Source organism: Zonotrichia leucophrys, chromosome 13, assembly GCF_028769735.1.
Source record: "Zonotrichia leucophrys gambelii isolate GWCS_2022_RI chromosome 13, RI_Zleu_2.0, whole genome shotgun sequence".
Lineage (NCBI taxonomy): Eukaryota > Metazoa > Chordata > Aves > Passeriformes > Passerellidae > Zonotrichia > Zonotrichia leucophrys.
In genome coordinates, this window is record NC_088183.1 from 7,948,766 (window position 1) to 7,958,689 (window position 9,924).

Below are 9,924 nucleotides of genomic sequence, written 5' to 3' on the forward strand. Positions count from 1 at the left end.
TCCCCTCAGGGCGTATCATCTGTCTGAGCCTTTCCCATTCCTATTTCTGCCCACAGGCTTCTGGCAGCTGCTGTCATTAGAGCTTCTAACTCGAGCAGAAATGGTGCTAAATGCTGCTGGGGACAGGGAATGGCTTGGGCCAAGCTGGGAGGAGTTTTGTCCAGCAAGTGATGGCTTGTCATGAAAGGATTCTATGTGCAAAGGTACAGGAGCTTTTGCTTCTAATTAAGCTGCACCTGTGGAGCTCCTGGGGTTAAGGGAACAGAGCTGCACTAGAGGTTTTTAAATCTGTGTGCTGTGGTAATAAAGCCATCAGTATTTGAAGATGATGTTGGCTGTTAACTGTCCCTCTCTGACCCTTCCTTGGTTAATGAAAATAGCAGTTGGATAAAAAATGCAAAGATTTTGAGTTGTGAAAATGTGTGTTTGCACCACTAATCACTTGAAAAATCAATCTCCAGACCTTCATTTGTTAAGAGCAGCTGATTAGCTGCTCTCCATGCTTTTTCCCTTTTAATAAAACCCCCGAGTGGAACAACAGAAGGGCTATAATTAAGGAGCAGTTTTCCCCTTTCTGTGTGACATTCTGTCAAATGTTAGCCAGTGGGTAGCTGGCACACACAGGACAGAAATGCCTTTGCCCTGTTGGGGCTTCACCTGTGACAAGGAGATGGGGCTTTGCTCCTCTCTGCAAAGACAAACTTGGGGCTGGAATGTGGCTGTGCTGGGTTTGGCAGCACTCTCTGTCCCTTGCTCAGCTGCCCTGGTGGGGAGGCTCTTTCTCTGCCACCAATCTGTGCCTTGGAGGTGACAAAAGGAGCCCCAGCACACCCAGGCTCTTGGTTTCCATGTGCTTCTGTCTCAAGGGCCCGGGTTAGATGATGAGGATGATGGTGACACAAAGATCTCTTGACACAGTAAAAGACAACTCTAAGGTTAATACTCTGTCCTCCTTATGTTTTACCCTGGAGAGTGATGGCTTTGAATGAAAAAAAATTATTCTGAATTGTAAAGATTTGTGCATCTCTTAAATGACTTTCCTGTTCAAAGGCACACAGTACAATTTGTCTGGCCAGGCTGCAGGTTAAAAAGGAGCTCAGTGAACAAAGCTGCTGGCTTTGTCTGTTTTCTGACTGGTACCTTCTGGTTTCTAAATGGCCACATATCAACCATCTGGCAACAGGAAGGGTTTAGTATGAAAAATTAATTAGATACAATCTAAGCATAATTCTGCCTTGATTTTCTGCAACACAATAATAGTTTGTACCCATAAAAGACTAGTAGGAAATATGGTGATAAAATGACTACACCTCTTAAATTTTTTGTTGATTTACTTATTTTTTTTCAAAAAAAGTGAAGAATTGTCCCAGCTGAAGGTAGTGTAAAGAACCCTGTGCAGGTTCTTGCTGTGCTGCCCAACCCAGCTGTACTGCAGGTGTGCCCACCACAGCTGCTGCCTTGCCCAAACAAGGGTGGCACATAATGACAATAATGACAATATATGGCAATAATGACAGACTGTGCCGTGATGGGTTTATGGTGTGGATGAGTAATTATTATGGACTGCAGCAATTCCACAAGCCTTGTGACTGAGGCTCCAGAGATAACAAGACAAAATGTCAATACAATAAAAGAGTGAGATGCGGAGAGACTTTTGGTTATTTTTCTTCCTTCTTTTCAAGACTGAGCCAAGAAAAAATCTGATTGTTGCATAAATTCAGGCTCTTCATATTTACATAGGAGCCACTAGGAGAAAAATACAATTTCAGCTTTACTCACGTAATAATGAGCATGATGTGGAACTCAGCTCAGGGATCTCAGGCACAAAGCTGGTCTGGATTCTCTCAGGGTTTTGTCTAAATGCAGCTGTCTCAATTCATTGATGAGGCAGTGTCTGCACACGGTAGCAGTGCTGGTGTAAGGTGTGGCACTTTGGCAAACAGAGCTCTGGGTTTCTGGGGAAGAGCTGCAGGTACTCCAAGAAAATGCAGAAAGGGACTGCTGGGAGACAAAGCAGAATGAGCAAACCTGGACAAGGATCTAGAGCTGAGTTTGTCCTGACCTTTGGTTACACTAAAAATGAGGGAGCTGATCTGCAAATGTGTGTTCTTTGTGACATCCAACACCTTCACACTTTGGAAGTGTTTAAAGAGCAAAATTAGTGCATGGGAAGAGTTGTCTGACCACGTTGGCAGGACACTGATTTCCCTAGGAAAGTTCAAGCTGATGTTGAGTTAGAGATCACAAGGATATAGATCCAAACTTCCTGTGCTGACCCAGCCCAGTGCCAGGGGTACACCCAGGCTGCGAATGTGGATGTGGAGTTGGTGAGGTGGTGGTGGAAGGGCAGCTTCCTTTGATGTGTGCATCACCTCTGCAGAGGCGAAAAAGGTGGAAAATGTCTTTTGAGGAATTCCTGTGCTGCACTGCAGGCCCAGTGTTTCTCCAGAGTCTCAAGGGTGCTGTGGAAAGCACAGTGCTGCCAAAATCTCTGGGAAGGAAAAGGATGAGTCTGGTATTTGGTAGTTTAGTGTGCAGGAATTCTGCTGCCAAAAATCCCATTACTTGATTAATAGTGCCAAAAATTGATCTTTGATTCCTGATGCTTTGTACTAGTTATTTTTTAATTTTAAAAATTACCTAAGTGGATGGAAACAACTTTTTCATGTATGCATGATGGCTGGTAAATGCTCCAGAGTGTGTTGGTGCTTTGCTGTGGTTTTTGTCTGTGGGATCTATTATTGTGTTTTTTGGTTTTTGTTGTTGTGTTTTTGGAGAGTTTGGTTGGGTTTTTTATCATTGGGGTGGTTTTTTTTTGTTTGTTTGCTTTGGTATTTTTGTTTCTTTGCTTTGGTTGGGTTTTTCTTGTTTGTTTTTGTTCGGTTTGGGGTTTTTTTTAACTTTTGGGGGTTTTTGAGGGGTTTTTGGTTGCTTTTGTCCCCCCTGCAAATCAAACCTTCAATTTTCACTGTCCTGATTGATACACCTGAATTACAGGTTGTAAAATCCTGGTGGTGCCTCCTTGTATCATGCAGATGTTCTTGCTAAATCCTGTGAGAAATAGGATCTCTATTCTTACCCAGTAAGCAAGGGAGTGGTAGAGAGAAGGGAGGGGAAGGGAAACTGAAAATCCAGGTAGAACAAACTGAGCACTGGAGGATTCTAGAAATGTGATGAGCTTTGAGAAGGAGTAATCCATTTCTCATATACATTTCAGAATATATATATATGCATGAAAACATATGTATATATGACTACATATGTATATATATGAATACATGAGGGTATATATATATATGAAACATATATCTATGTATTTAGGAAACAGTCTGGGAGAAACCTTCCTTTCTGTGTAAGCATCCCAGATAATAACACATTTCCTACCCCTGGCACCAAAGTGGCTCATTTTTGATGTACTCAGTGCTGTGTGAGCCAGATTTCTGTCTTGGCTACCGCTGGGGACATTTAAGAGGGTTCCTTGCTGTGTGAAGGAGAAATCCATTGTACCTCTGTCACCCCCTGGGAATTCTGGAGCCTTTCAAGGCTTTTTGATTAGGACTGCAAAGTGTTCATTTTTGCAGGAGGATGACTGCTGAGATGTTAAAACTAGATGGGAGATTACCCTAAATGCTGAACAGTAGGGTTAAAAGAATGGGTTTTATACAGCCTGAATCATTTGATTTGAGAGGAATGTTTGGTCTACCAAAAATTCTTTAGAACAATTTATCTAGAAATGGATGCTCGTAGGGGAACTGTTATTTTATATTTAGTGCTGCCTAAAGCTGGCACTGGGGTGTGGGAAACTTTTGATAAGAAGGAGTTGTCAGTACCTGGTTTTCCACCTGACTTTATGTGGAAGCTGTGCCCAGAGGGCTGGGCATGGGCTGGGGGGCACAGGGTGGCCAGGTCTGCCTGTGCTGGCAGAATGAGCTGTTCAAGGAGTGAAGGACTCATTTCATTGCCTGGGTTTAGAGTATAAGTTAGTTTTCCTTCCATCTGGTTAAATGATGTCAGAGCCAAAGCCAATTTAAATCCAGACACACAGGTTTGCAAGAAGAGCAGGGGAGAAAGCAAAGTGGGTAAAAGTAGGTCTGAGGACTTGGGTAAAGGAAGAGCAGGGAGTAGTGTGAACCTGTGCTATAATAGCACAATGCTGATTCAACTACCTGCAAGGAAGGTTTACGGTGTGCTGAGCAGACATCTTGGCACCAAAACCTTATTTCTAAATCTCTCCATCACAATTCCAATAGAGCTGGGAGCTAGAAATAGCAGAGGTGTAGCAGGAGCACCATATGGTGAGCAAGGCCCTTTCCAAGACAGGGCTGGAGCTGGGGCCAGGCTGTGATCTGTGTTCACATCTCATTTCAGTGCTGAGCACCAGGCTCCAGCTTTTGGAGCAAACAGGTGCTGATCTGATTGTTGAAGGTGGCATGTGAGTAATGCCTGCCTCGGGGACCTGCTGATTGCTCTCCAGGTAAAGCAAATGAAGTCAGTATAAAAGGTTGACAGATATTCATGGAGATCAAACTTGACAAGCATCCTCTAGATATATGTAATACAAAATGCAGATGGCAGTAATTTGCAGGATTTCTGGATTCTGCTTGTCTAAGGTGGTTCTGCTGATGTCTGTTTCTCTATTGAAATATCAACTTCCAAAGCCATCAGGGCCCCAGAGATGAAGTGGGCAGGAAACAAATTTCTATTGATTTCAGCCCTGCTTTGGTCTGTTGCATGAAAAAAAAAAAGGAAAACAAAATTATTTTTTGCTTGCACATCTGCCCAGACACACCAGGCTCATTCCTCCTCCACCAGCAGCTCCTCTTCATGAATATCTGTCAACCTTTTACACTGATCTCTGCTCACCTCTGCCTTCGTGCTGGCAGCTGAAGTGGTCTCCACTGAGAGATTTTGGTTTTTCTGAGAGAATTCAGCTCCCAGTTTGTCGGCAACATGAACTGGGACAGAGGAAAACCCCAATTCTTCAGAGTGGGGAGATCCTGAACCAGAGCAGCACCAAACATCTGGTGGGGTCAGTGGTGGTTCAGCAACACCCACCCAGAGCAGCTTCCTGGTGAAGTTTTAATTATGTGAATTTATGATTATACTTCAGAAAAAAATCACTTTATCTAACTGAGCACAGGGGTTAGATTAGATCATATCAAGAGGCCCCTTCACATCCTTAACAGTTCAGTCATTCTGCATATTTTAAAATTCTACTTAATTGTTAAACTAGCAGCTGACTTTTTTTAGCTTTTCCAAGAAAACAAGAGGCAGCTATTATTTCTTAGCAGCAGATGTACAGTAACCCTTGATTAAATTAATTTGACTGTTCATAGTTTTTCTTTGTTCATAATTTGTTTTTGCTCATAACTTGCTGCTGCTATTTTCAGATGCTTTTTGTACAGCTGCTGCAGATACCCTCCATGCAGAAACACACTGAAAATATTTTAACACTCACCTCAGCCTTTTAACATGGCTTGAGTACTCCTAAAATCTTAATACACTGTATTTTTCTTTAGAAAGAGGCAAGAGCTCAAAGCAAAAGCTAATCAACTCTGTAAATTGATAAGTCACCAAAGTAAATAAGGCTAACAAAAAAAACCCAGAAAACAACTTTTCCCTTCAAATAGTTGATTTTTGTGTATCTCAATGAATAAAGATGTGAGGTTTAACAAGATACTTGGACTTCCATGATTGTTGGGTTTTTCTTGCATAATGCCCTCAGTATGTCTGTGTCTGGTCTGTTTGCATGATGGGGATGGGAAGAAAGAAAGTTTTTGTTATCATTCATCAAAGGCGTTCTTTTTAAATTTAGTGTCAGAGCTCGGGTTTCCTGGAACATCAAGCAGCAATTATCCCCCTGTGTTTGTTGACCTTCCAGTCAACTCAGATTTTGCTTTTGGATTCAATGCGAATTCTGGGGTAAATTTTTAAAGGAGTCTCAAGTTCATCTTTAATGGGAAGCCAGGAATCTTGTTCCCAGTCAGTCACAGGACTTCCCTTCCTTCAGCCAACTACTCAGTGCAGTATGTCAGTGGTTTTCTTTGAATGCCTAAGTGCAAGTGAAGTTTTAGCAGGTTTTAGTTGATAAATAACATTTCAAAAAGATGGTTATGCCCTCAATGTGGGTCAGGTTTTGGGGGCTCTGTCTGCCAAGCATTGGAGTTCTGGAGAAACTGTTCTGGGATCTCCTTTCTTCTATTTACACAAAGATTTTTGACTTTTGCCTAGGTTTACTTCTCACGTGTAAGGATTTATGCAACATGTGATTGCATTTATCTGAAAAGCAAACAAAATCCCAATACAACTCCCACCCCCAAACCCAATAATCTGATGGGGACTGAACAGCTTCCACTGGCCAAATTTGGGAATTTGATCAGACTAGAGTAATGGGTTGGCTTTTAGTAGCTTTAATTATGGCAATTCCTGAGGTGGCTTCAAGGTAGAATTAACACATGGACTCATCTGACACAACTCTACCACCCAAATAAGTGTCCTCCCAAAATAAATAATTTTGTAACTTGTTAGTAGACAAGTCTGTTGGCCCTTCCTGAGGACAGGAGAGATTTGGGTGCCCTGGGCAGTGCCAGGGTGCCCTGGGAGATCTGTGCCTCTGTACTGCAGGTCTGAGTCCAAGCAATTAAACTCTGCAGGAGTCTCCAACCAAAAATGGAGCTGCCAAGGGGGGTGAGAGATCCTCTTTAGAAGGAACCCAAACTTTCAGAGCTTCTTGTGAGTCTAGTAGCCATTCCTGGCTGGAAGAACTAATTCATGGAGTGTTACAACCCTGACACCTACGTGAATTAACAGGTTTTCCTTACCAGGTGTGAGGGTGAAGTGAATTCTGCAGAGAGCAGCTCCACACGTGCCAATTCCATCACATTATGTAAATAGCCTGTGACTAATGGAGAAATCTATGAAATGAAATGAAAGAAATGAAATGAAGTGAAATGAAATGGAAATTAAATAAAAGGCATCAGTCAGTGCATTTGCATGGAAACCAAAGGAACCTTGTTTAAAAATGAGTGATAGTAGACAAGATAATTCTACAGTTGCCATTGTGGAATATTTCTAAGTGTCTTATTAGCATAGAATTGAAGGGACAATGTTGTTTATGGAGTCTGTGAGGTTCCTCTCAATTCTGCAGCCTGTCTGACCCTTCCTTCATTGTGAGGTTTCTCAAAGCTTTGCTACAGATTCGTTCTCCTCTCATTTTTAAAATTGCCTTTCTGTGTCTACTTTTATCTATTTTTCTGTCCCTGTTCCCATTTTTTTTCTTCCTCTGCCTTGTACCTTTTAGCTTTTAAAAGTTTTCTTTCTGTCTCCTATAACTGAGCTGGCTATTCCTTTTGTTTAGTTTTTTTTTCTCGTTTGTCACATACCCTGTTGCTTTTTAATTTTTCTGTGTGTCTTTTTTCCCTCTCTTCTCTCATCCCGATACTTTAGAGGATCACCTTAGCACACTGCTATCCCTGGAGTGTGCTTTGTACCCCTCTGGGTTTGTCAGGACATCTCTGGAGGTCACCCCTTCTCCTCTGAGCAGTCTTCGTGTCCTCTCCTCCTCCTCATTTGCCTCCTCTGGGTCAGCAGCTCCCTCACACACCTGAACTCTGCTCTGGTCCCTTCCTGGGTACCTTTGTGCCCTCCAGGGCCATCCCTTTGACCTGCAGCAGGCTCTGCTTCTCTCTTGGAACTCTGGATCTTTCTTTGGATGTTTTGGTGATTCTTGGTGCTCTGGTGCCCTGTTTGAATGAGAAATGTCCTACCCCAGTTACAGACAGTACAATTCACCAGCTGGCCAGGGGGATGGTTTTACACAGCACAATATTTATTTGTCAGTCAATGGGAGAAATCAAAGTCTTTAAATCACACACAGCACTGGCACTGCCTTTGTCCACAGACAGGATTACAGTCAATAATCAACTGAGCTCTTTGCTCAATGGAATAATCTCCACAGTGAATGGCAGTTCCCAAGTATCTAACCCTAGTTATAAGGTTATAGGTGCTTAAAGTGAAACCAATCCACCATAAAATACACAGACATATAAGGACACAGTTCATTTACAAAGATGTTTATAAATACATTGGTCTGGTCTGCATGACCAAACCACTCAAACAAAGCTCTGGCACAGTTTTTATTTTTTAAAATCTAAGACTTTGTGCTGGAACAGCACTGGGAGTTCAGGCTCCCCCTCTAGGTTTCTGTAGTTAGTTCCATGGTGCTGCTTCCCCAAGGCAGCTCACAGTTCTCCAGCTGGCTGCATCAGGTAACAACTTTCTGCTGAGAAATGCTGTTAGTATATTTTCTACTTGGCTATACCAATAAAACAAGGGAAAATAAAGTCATCAGCATTACCCAAGACAGGGCAACATTTGCCAGTTGAACTTGAGCAATCTTTAGTACCAGTTATTGCAGTTCCATTTACTGCTGTCACACATCATGTTGGAGTCCATAATACTTATGCTTTAAAAATAAGTGATTCCTCTTTGTTCCTATTCCTGTCACAGTCAATTGGCTCCTCCTGACTTGCTTGGAAGCTCAGGACCAGGATGCAGAGGAAGGCAGTGGATGAGGAAGAGAATGCGCAGCACTGAGAGTGACGTCTGGGACAGTGAGGATCCTCTGCTCTGTTAACAATGATTGCTGCAAGTGCAGCTCTGAGGAGAGATTCTTGATGATTGAATGCTCAGGACAGAAATGGAGCATCCATCAACACTTGAGTCAAGTGAAATTGTGAGAAAGAAATGAGAAGGAGAAATCAAGGCACAAGTATTATTGTTCACTTTTGATTCTGAAGCAGTGTCATTGCTCAGAGAGCTCCCACCTGCTAATGAAGAACCCTCTTATGCCAAGCATTTCAGACTGGAAGGAAAAATTGAGTGCTTAACTCTGATCAGGATGTCAGGAGTAGACAATTGCTACTACAAAAAGTGATGGCAATCTCCTTTTTTTTGCCTGTCTAATACATACTGCCCAAGCGCTTCCATGGAGAGACAGCAGAGAGACCATCCATCAGCATCACATTATCTGAACCAGAATTCATTTCATGGCTGCTTTAAAACCACTTGGAACATGACACTGAGACCACCTCTGCTGTAAAAGTAAGCACACCTGGGGGATGGGATGGGATGGGATGGGATGGGAGCCACTCAGGCCAAGCTCACACATGGGAATCTCAGCTGGGCCTGATTCAAACTTTAAATACTGTCTGAGATATTTGCCAATGAGAGTAATCTGAACTGCTATCCTAGTATTAATAAATTAGAGTAAATTGTGAATGCCATGTGCTTCTGAAATGCTTTAAACATGGGCCCTGAAGCTGTAAAAGCGTATTTAAATTCAAGGAAGATGGTGATAGAGATTTGTGTTCCAAACCCAGGGAAATTCAGTTGATGGCCCAGCCTCTGGCAGGTGTGACACCAGCATTTGTTACAACACTGTTAGGAAATTACTTTCTGACAGGAGTGGATGGTTTTCAGTACAGGCACTGGGATCCCCAGGAAAAGTGAAGTTCCTGGATCAGATTTGCTCTCAGTGTAGCCAGGTGCAATGAGGACAGTGAATCACTTTGTTACTCGGGGGTCTCAGGGGTGAGAGCAGCAGCTCCATCCCCTCCCCTTGGCCAGAGCCCAGCCCCTCTGAGCATGCACAGCCCCAGTGCCACTGACGGCAAGCTACTGCTCTTAACTCGATGAAATGCCTCTTGTGCTGGGCACACAGATGAAGAGTATCAGCAATAAAGGCAGCCCAGTGAGCTGGGTGGAAGTTCACAGGAATAGTCAATGCTGAGATACTCTCAGCAGTCTGATCATTGGCCTTTTTTAGTATTTAGCTGTCTCCTGGTTTCTTTTCTATGATGTTAAGGTTTGTGTAATCAATTCCAAGTGCAAGATATTTGATTTAATTAGAAAAAAACCCTAAAT

General features: G+C 42.8%; 1 long non-coding RNA gene across 3 annotated transcripts in view; it reads left to right on the forward strand.

Moving 5' to 3' along the window:
- LOC135453723 (uncharacterized) overlaps positions 1–9,924 on the forward strand; it is a 44,574-nt gene that overhangs the window by 26,295 nt on the left and 8,355 nt on the right. For 2 of the 3 annotated variants that reach the window (XR_010441935.1, XR_010441933.1), the window contains exon 4: positions 8,509–9,761. This is a non-coding gene — a long non-coding RNA (uncharacterized LOC135453723). Of the gene's footprint in view, positions 1–8,508; positions 9,762–9,924 lie in introns of those variants that run through there. The other variant, XR_010441934.1, reaches the window with a different exon arrangement.